Source organism: Macrobrachium nipponense, chromosome 26 (genome assembly GCF_015104395.2).
Source record: "Macrobrachium nipponense isolate FS-2020 chromosome 26, ASM1510439v2, whole genome shotgun sequence".
Lineage (NCBI taxonomy): Eukaryota > Metazoa > Arthropoda > Malacostraca > Decapoda > Palaemonidae > Macrobrachium > Macrobrachium nipponense.
This window is the reverse complement of record NC_087215.1, coordinates 60,768,914-60,777,816: the sequence shown is the minus strand read 5'-3', so window position 1 is coordinate 60,777,816 and position 8,903 is coordinate 60,768,914.

Genomic DNA, 8,903 nt, shown 5'->3' with positions numbered 1-8,903 from the left:
TGCAATATAAACGTTACGAAAAAATGCACAAATTCATTAAATGCTTTGTTGTTCACATCTGTTTCCATTGGGGAGTTGAATGAAAATAAAATAAATTCCATAAGGCGAGGTCGGGATATTTGAAGGATGACTCTGTTTACGAATTGCTTTACAATTTTTTTTCTTTATCTTAAGGGAATAATATCCTTCTTAGGGTGCGTCGAGTTAGTTGCTTCGCGATGTCTAAAAGTGGATGCAAGATATTGATTTAATTGAAGAAAGGGGGAATATGAAGCAAAAAAAAAAAAAAAAAAAAAAAAAAAAATAAAAACCCGAAGGTGAAACCAGGAGAAACCCCACAGCTGCATTGAGAAGTAATAGTTAAAGGTGTTGGACAGCAAGACTGAAGAAAGGAAGCTGAAAAGGTGGCGAAGAAAAAGGCTAAAAAGTAGATGTAGCTAAGGGCCGACGGGACGCAGCCAACAACCTGTAGTAATGCCTACAGTGCGCCACGTGATGTGCGTTAACGACATTAACCCGACCCCCACCCTCCATAGGGTGGAATTTATTGACAATGAAGGTCTCCTGCACAATGTGAACTTGAAGTCTTTGACAGACCCAATTATGGGAGCGACCAAACATATACTATATACAGAAATTATGTCTAGGGGCAGAACCAGCCCCGTTTCAGGGAATCCCTTCTCACCCATACACCCTTCGGAGGGGGGTTTGGTAGGTAGGATGAAACCCCATCATAAACCATCTTGGGGGTCCCCACTATACTCCTGCCAAGTTTCATGCCCATCGGACCAGCCGTTTGGCCGTGATTGAATGACAGACGGACGGACAGACATTACGCCCATTATAGTAAGATATGGAGGAGAGGAATTCTGTTGTCCTTTTCTCATTCTGCTTTGAGGTTGATGTTCGGTAAAAAGTTATTTAATCTGTCTAAGGGCAGCATATAATACCTATTTAGATAAAAATGCGAGGACGTTCTGATACACCTTTATAAATACCGAATCCACGTCTAGACTCGTTCTTATCAGAGGGAATATTCGCATTATTGAAAATTACTGATGGGTAATGAAAAAGATTTTATTGATTTCGTTATGACGATGTCTAGGACGCGTCAGGAACTGTTGGCATTAAAAAACCAAAATGGAACATGCTACTGATTGTCATAGGTATATATATATATATATATATTATATATATATATATATATATATATATATATACTATATACTAAAAACTATATATAAATATTAAACCGAATTCACAAAAGACTTTCAACGAATCTTCAAGTAAAAATAGACGATATATGGAAAAATAAAAGTGAATTGTAATTAGACAATTTTATCACGGTAAATATATATGCCTTTGCAATACACGCGATAAATTAACTGATGATCGCTCTATGTAGTTTATGATATTCATTTGCTGAAATGTTGACCGTGACAACAAACCATATATTGACGCAGGTGAATGTCCACAAAAGACTTCCAATCACCAATGCAAATGAGTCTCTTCTTCACCCTTTTTTTTTTTTTTTTTTTTTTTTACTGATGACAGTTATCTTTCGTGATGACTTGTGCCATTTGCTTGTAAGTAAGCGAGGATTACAAATAAAGATATTTTGTAATATTCTTGTATTTGCACTTCGGAGATTTACTCTGTTTCTGCTGTACATTTCTTTTCGTCTGAATGCTTTGGTACCGGATTTTTTTGGGGGTGGGGGTTGGGGGGTTATAAATGACAATTTTGGGTTTGTGTAAAAAATGAACTGACGTGACTCCTGTAATTTAACTATTCTAGACCGAGAGGGAGAGAGAGAGAGAGAGAGAGAGAGAGAGAGAGAGAGAGAGAGAGAGAGAGAGAATTTATCTTTTAAGAAAACGTGAAAGAGCCCCTACCTATAAGTATCATATATACAACATATAAACATTTCCATGCCTTTCTGGGCAAACCCTGTTGTTCACTATACTATGTTAGTCTACAATGGCAGTTAATAATATTTCAGTTGGGAAATATATTCACGTTTCTTTATTTCCCTTAAGAAAGATATCCAGTGGTAGTACACATACATACATACATACATACATACATACACACACTCACACACACACACTATATATATCTATATCTATATCTATATCTATATCTATATCTATATCTATATCTATCTATCTATATATATATATATATATATATATATATATATATAGATAGATATAGAGGTAGATGTAGATGTGTAACTCCCGCTTGTCTATTGATTATAATGGTATAAGACAGCGACAGTTTGTATGCCTTTTCTTACGACTGTTGTTCGTAAGCATTGTTGGTTCTACTTTCCCTTCTTGTCTGAGTGATATCTAGTAGAGTTGGTTCTTCTTTAGAATAAGGGAGATGACTCAAACGGATGAAGTTTAACTTTAACAACTTTATTTCTTAGCTCCATCACTGGAGTATAGAGATGGTTTGGTCGGATGACCGCTCCGTTGAGTAATCTGAAGTGAACTAAAATATAGGAGCATCGCGTCGATAGTGGAACACTAGCTATCTCAGCGATTTATCATAATTAGAGCAAAATGAACACGTAGCCCTGCGGCCTCGGAAGTCATGCGCTTCCGCTATGGGTGAATAGGTCAACCGCTTCCCATGGAAGGTGTTGTGCTTTGTTTTACAAACTCAGAAAATGATTCGACATGCAAACGCAAACCAGGCTACTGCAAGCATTGCACAGCATGATCTAGTTTCATGTCTTGTTTATGATTACGCAGTGACACTCCTAATTCGCCAATGACCCTTTAGGTCGTGGGTTTATATACAGATATGGAATTTATCTGTATTAATTAATGTAACTATTACAGATGTAGATGTAGATGTAGATGTAGATGTAAAATATATATATATATATATATATATATATATATATATATATATATATATATATATATATATATATATATAGACATAGATAGATATATATATATATATATATATATATATATATATATATCTATATCTATGTCTATATATATATACCTATATAGATATATATATATATATATATATATATATATATATATATATACATATATATCTAGATATATATATATTATATCTGTGTGTGATGAGTCAAAATACACAGGGTTACGAAATGTAGATAGGAATTGTATCAAAACAAGTTGATACCAGACTTCAACAAAATTTAAATAAAACACAAAAGAAAAACGGAAAAATAAGCATAACAAGAGAAAAATCAAAAGCGAACTTCATTTAACCCCCAAAAACCAAGAAAAAACTACCAGAGAAGAATGAGAACAAACGAAGTCAAAGGAAAAGACGCCGCCTCTTTCATCCTTAGATCAGCTCCGAAGACAAGAGGACGGAATCCCCGAATCTGAAAGAGGCAGAAAAACCTTTTTCAAAGCGACGCCCAAAAACTCTGGTGTCGGGAGACTCCTCAAAGACGGAGTTTTTAGGGATTCGAATTTATTATCAAGGTTGCACGAGGCAAAGTCAACAGCTTTTAACGAGAGAGAGAGAGAGAGAGAGAGAGAGATGAATATCATTTTGTGGAGTAGGATAGTTTTTGTTGAAAAATGTCTTAAAATACAAACTAATATATATATATATATATATATATATATATATATATATATATATATATATATGTGTGTGTGTGTGTGTGTGTGTGTGTGTGTGTGTGTGTGTGTGTGTGTGTGTAGGCTTACTCCCCGAGTAAGCGAAAACTGAAAATATGTTATACTACTAAATGAACAGAAAATATGAATGAATAAATATAATAAATTACGAAACAAAATACTTCTCGTAACACCTTAATTTACCTGACCTAGGCCACACCCTCACTCTCCGGCTCTCTCTCTCTCTCTCTCTCTCTCTCTCTCTCTCTCTCTCTCTCTCTCTCTCTCGCCCTAACTTCATCCGAAAACTTCCCCCTCCCTATTTTCCATCTCCTCGCGAAGTTATCAAATAATAAGCAAAAACTTTCGGGGCCAAATGACCAGCACGTGCCAATGGTCGGTGTCTCTCCTACGACTCCTCTGCAGCTAGAAAAAAGTAGGAAAAAAATTGAAATTTGACTCCTTCTAAGAATTTTTCCTCTTTCCGTGTGTGTGTGTGTTTGTGTGTGTTTAAAAAAATGAAAAAATCAACCTTCAGAGGGAGAGAATTAAAAAGTTGAAATATAAATATTTAAAAAAAAATACTTTATATGGTATCGATAAATCCTAGAGTTGGGAAATCTCCAACATTATTTACGAAAATAACAGAAGTAACGAATGATGTCCGTAATGTCACTTTCTCTTAACGTTGTTATACAAAAATCTAGGGGAAAATCTAAAAACCTACAAAAACATCCCTATATTTAATCTAAGGAATCTACATAAGCAGAGGACATAATGTTTTAACCAAAGATAACAATGAACCGAGACATCCAAAACGGGTTATCCCAAACCGAATAAAAGATAACAAAGAAGGAAATAAAGAAGCAGTGATTACGGGAACAAAGGAAGAGGATTATCAAAACGGATTACCGCAAACCAAAAAAAAAAAATATAAGAAAAAAAGATATAAAAGGAAATGAAGAAGGAAAGAAAAGGAAAACAAAGGAGGAGGAATAAAAACTAAAGAAAAACAATCAAACGCAACTCATGGCTTCCTTGCCATCCAGTCCCCAGAAAATAACTCGGAAATTGAACCTTATCTTCAGAAAGCATAAAACTCCTCCAGTTTGATCTCCGACAATTCCTGCTCGGGACTCAAACTAAGACAAAGTTTCCAGAGACTCACGATTTATAATCGAGAGAGGTGGCAACGATGTATTCAAACAGCCTGAGAGAGAGAGAGAGAGAGAGAGAGAGAGAGAGAGAGAGAGAGAGAGAGAGAGAGAGAGAGACCATGTTCTGTAATGATAGGCAGGGTATATCAGTATCAATTTCCCTCTTCCTCGGTGGTACTGTAGATGTTGGCTCTCAGTATACATGTTTACACACAAATATATACATTCATGCATACATACATACACACATACACACACACACACACACACACACACATATATATATATATATATATATATATATATATATATATATATATATATATATACATAGGCCCAAGTGGAAAAGATCTAAGGGCTTTCTACTTCAGTTTCTCGAGTTCTATTGTTACAAATATTAATACTTTTCCATCTGACAACATTCCACGCACCGAAGTTAATTTCATACCCGCAAATTTAATCATTTTTTCTATAAATTTTATTAAAAATAATGCCAGAATGAGCGTTATTGCCATTTCTGGTACATTGCAAAATAGGAATATCACACATATTTCCATTGATATTCTGGAATGGAAATGGAATTATGAAGAATCCTATTCCATGACGATTTCCTGGAGAAAATTATTTTTCTCTTTTCATCCGCTGTGAAATACCGACAGTATCACAATCCGAATATATGAAAAATTCATTTTTTTTATATATATAAAGACATAATATTTCTTACATTTAAAGCTTTCGTTTGAAGCCTCAATATCCAGCAATATTACGTAATTGCAAATCCACAAAAAAAAACATTTAAACTATGACAGAAGAAATAAAATACAGAAGTCCCATTACTAAAAAGAAAAATAGATGCTTCAAAATAAATAAATCTTGTCTCTCGCTCGTTAAGGTCAGACTAAACATAAAGCGTGAAGACATATACCTTTCATGATAACTCCCAATAATTGAATATGTATCTATATATATTCACTCTCTCTCTCTCTCTCTCTCTCTCTCTCTCTCTATATATATATATATATATATATATATATATATATATATATAAATATATATATACATATATATATATATATATATATATATATATATATATATATATATATATATATATATATATATAATATGAGGGGTTATCACGAAAAGCAAATGTAAGTCACGCTTCATTTCATATCCACAGCATCACCCTGCGGAAGAACCACAGATACTACACTTCTGTACGAATGCTCTTTGTCCCAACGATTAAAATATATAAAATGTACACCATACTTCTCTAACTATTTTACATCCGACACCTATTGGTTAATTTCTTACATATCTCAAACGATTATTTTCTTTACTCATTTTGTCTATTTGTGAAAACATTAATAATGAAAGGAAACGAACATCAGAACGGATAAAAAAATCTCCAGTTTCTCACCTTCCTAGAAGCAGAGACAAAGACCTGAGGAGGAGGAGAAGGAGGAGGAGGAGGAGGAGGAGGAGGAGGAGGAGGATAGAGACGAACACCTGAGAAATCGAAAATCTGGAAGACTCGGCAGAGAGAGAGAGAGAGAGAGAGAGAGAGAGAGACAATCGGCTGCCTGAGGAACTGGCGGCGGGAATTTAACCGTTTACAGACAGACGAATTGCCGGCAATTTCGGCCGGGAGTTTTCGCCGAGGACCTCTCCAGAGGGAGCGAAGTTGGGGAACTGCGGAAGTTTTGACGGTGGTTAGACCGGAGGAAGGAACTGAAAGGGGGGGGGGGGAGGGGGGACTGCCACCTCTCGATAGAATGAGATGGAAATACTACTGCGAGAAAATTTACATTTATGACCGGATGCTTATAAAAATATTTATTTATTCAGTTATTTTTTTAATTCTTGGACGATCGCTTTCAAAAGTTGCTTCATCCTCTTCAGACAACCTCAGTTATCACAATAAGCCAAAATCCTGCATAATTCGCCATAACTTTACTATTATTTTCTTAATAAATTCCTTACAATATAAGTGGCTATCCACACACCATCTTTAAACTCATTGTACGCAAATTCTACCAAGTATAAACCTCTATCAAGAATAAATAAGATCTGTGCAATAAATTTACTCGATCCTAAAAAAACCTCTTAGCAAAAACAAGGAAAAGTCTAAGAAAAATGCTTTAAAAGTTGGACAAATAAAAACACACAATGGCAATACCCGACGATATGGCATCTTCATTTTACAGACACCGAACACTTTACAGACGGGATGCAAAAGACGCTCACAAAGTCTGCATTATGAGTTATTGCAAAACTCAGCTATAGTCACCACTGACGCCCCTGGATAACGGCGTAGCTCAGTGTTTACCGGCGGCCATGGAGCGCCCTTGGTCGTCCTCTATTGTCCCATAGAGTCTGGGAGAGAGGCCGTCGAAGCGATGGCCAGAAAGGGCCAGAGCTATATTGCCCCACCTTCCATTAGCGGAGGTGTTTACAGTCCTTCCTGGCCCCATTCGTGTTATTGGGTAGATCGTAGATTACTGTGGCAGGTCTTACTTACGCCTGGGCCGCTATTGGGAATTGTGGAGGAGAAAGGGAAGCATTAACCTTCTTGTGAATTTATTAAAAGATCTTTTTCTTTAAGTGTTGTTTTGGGCGTCATTTCTTCAATTAGTCTGTGAGAGGCGTCAATTGTAGCCTATTGCATATAATATATATATATATATATATATATATATATATATATATATATATATATATATACACTAATCTCCATAGACGTACATAGTTACGTACACAGGCATCCGTAATAGCAAGGTAATTAGGGAATCATACTTAGAAACTTATATATGTTCACAGTGATTAAAAAAACTAGTTTCGCAATTTATGTAACATTCATTTACATTCGTCAGTATTCATCCATTCTCGAAAATATTCACACAAATTAACATATGACTAATGAAGCCATAATTATAAACAATATGAATCAGCGCACATGTGGCAGGAAGTGTTTAATTAAGGACGGATAATTAATGATATGTCAATTATCTTGAGCTGGCAGATGCCACCAGCTCCCTCCTGCCTTGATGGGAGGATGGATGGATTCGAATCATTATCCCTTCTTTTGCTCTTCCGTCACACCACTCGACACAGTAATCTTCCAATCCGGGGTTCAGCTTCATCGTTCGGTTATGTAAAGAGTTGATGCAAATCTTTCACTTCACTGCAAGTTTAGATTTCTTCAGGAACAGAGGACGACAGGACGGGCATCCTAATGCACTTTATTAATATCCTCAGGGACAAGAAACCCAAAGAGAGGAAAAATAAAGGAAGGTTAGGCGTCAGGAAACACAAAAGCAGGAGGCGAATTCCTAAACGTGACAACAGAGAAAATGAAAAAATAAACAGAAGAATGAAGAAACAACAGTGAAATACCTCTCATTTTAAAGGCAATGCCTCTCAATTTTAAAGAAATGAATAAATTTTAATAAAAAGTTTTAAATTTTCGTTGCAATACCTCATAACATGAAATACCAAATACCTAATGTTAAGGAAATAACTCAGTTTCAGGGACCCACCTCATAATTTCAATAAATGACGTCACAACTGAAATGAAACATCGTCTCAAAATTCCAGTGAAATTCCCACAATTTCAACGAAAGGCCTCATCATTTCCAAAGTATTTCTTCGACTTTCTGCCACAGACCAGAGAGCCATTATTGTATTATTATCTTTCATTAACCGCCTTATTAGTTCAATCATTTCCAGGTGGGCGTCGGGGATTGAAATTGTATCGAGATGCCAATTCGTGGTTAATGATCAACTTGTGAGAGAACGTCAGCTGGGCTGACTTCCACTGGGTGATGGGAGAGACCAGCTAATTGGAATGTGGTCGGGGATAAGATTCTACTTAGCTAGAATAGGAAAGGATCTATCTATCAATATATCTATCCACCTATCTATCAATCTACGTCATTTATTTGTTCCAGAGACTGGAGGTAAAACTGACCAAATGCTTTAGACAAAGTTTACTACACGAGTTTCATAAACAATCGGATCTCACATTAAAAGTGGGCTTTCCAGGACAGAGGAAATGCAGATCTGAATGAAATAGAAGAGGAAGGAGCTAAAGTATAAGCTTGAGGATTCATGTGTG